Here is a 1,478-nt window from a genome sequence, read left to right as displayed (position 1 = left end):
TCGTCCAAGATTCCTGTTTTAATAATTAAGTTTATTTATTGTATGACTTACAACATTTTATATTCTTTAAAGTATATTTAATAATTTTATTGTAAGATGTAGTGAAGATATGTTGCTGCTAAGAGAGTAAGGGATGGAGGGGACGAGCTAGACTTCCTTTTGAAATAAGCCTTTATAGCCAGGATGAAGTCTTTCAAATCTTCCTTTCCATTCATAAGGCAGATAATCTAACTAGAGAGTTCTATGTATTTTTTTTTGTTTAAATTTATTTCAGTTTCAGTTATTTTCTAAATTAAATATTTTTAGCAATTCAATGGCACCAATATTTTTATATAAAACAAGATATAACTGAGGGAAAAAAAACCCACAGCAATTCACTGAACAATAGTTTTATATTATGATAGATTACACTTTTAGATTTAATGAGCTTTTTGAGATGATGCATCCTTTATGATTATTAATAAATTTATATATTGTGGAATCATATTCGACATATTCCTAAATTCGTATTTATTAATGAAATAAAATTTACAAATGATCTAAATTTTTGTATTTAAGTTTTTATTTGTATTATTATTATTTTTTTTTTACATTAGGTTACTAATTTAGTTTTAATCAAAGAGTGTTTACAGAAGATTTTTTTATTTTATTTTAATTAGATAGATTAGATATTTTTGATTTTTAAATCGAGTTGGGTGAACGAAAACCTATTATACCTGCTTCGGATAATTTAATTAGAATCTATGCCATGCGATTATTTAACTTGTCTTATTTAAACTAAATTAAAAGTGAATTCTTAAGATAGATAGTTTTTTTTTTAATTAACAGAGTGTATACGAATCTATAATCGGATAAATAGTTAATTGTAATTGATTATCAATTATTTAGGTGACTTCTTTAAACTTTGTCACACATAGAATAAGGTCTTGGGGTATTTTGTACCTCAGAATGTTTATGGACATGCTTATGTTATTTAGGCTAAAAAATACATGATTGATTTATTGTTTATGTTTTTTAAAACAGAGAAAAGGATTATAGTTCAGATTTAATTAAATATTATAAAAGATGTTATATTTTATTTATTTAAATGGTCACTATGTTATATACGCTTATTAACTTTAAGTCCATGCCGGATAAAACAGTTTTGATAAACTAGTCAATTTTATAATGTAAATTGTTGTCAGTATGTTTTATATATAATTTGCTTATGATTCCTTTTGTCACCTATAATGGTTTTTTTATTTTCAGAGTGATTTATTAATAAAGATTTAGTTAATATTTTAAGTTTAATTATAGCATTGCCGGAAAATTATTTTTCATTTCGAATATAAATAATTAAATGAAAACTTGATATGACAGATAAACAATCTAATAATTAATTGATTTAAATTTAATCATTTTAAAAGATGTTATATTTTATTTATTTAAATGGTCACTATGTTATATACGCTTATTAACTTTAAGTTCCATGCCGGATA

The sequence above is a fragment of the Halyomorpha halys genome, unplaced genomic scaffold (assembly GCF_000696795.3).
Source record: "Halyomorpha halys isolate HHAL.00 unplaced genomic scaffold, Hhal_1.1 Scaffold67.1, whole genome shotgun sequence".
Taxonomy (NCBI): Eukaryota; Metazoa; Arthropoda; class Insecta; order Hemiptera; family Pentatomidae; genus Halyomorpha; species Halyomorpha halys.
Note: the sequence above shows the minus strand (reverse complement) of the source record.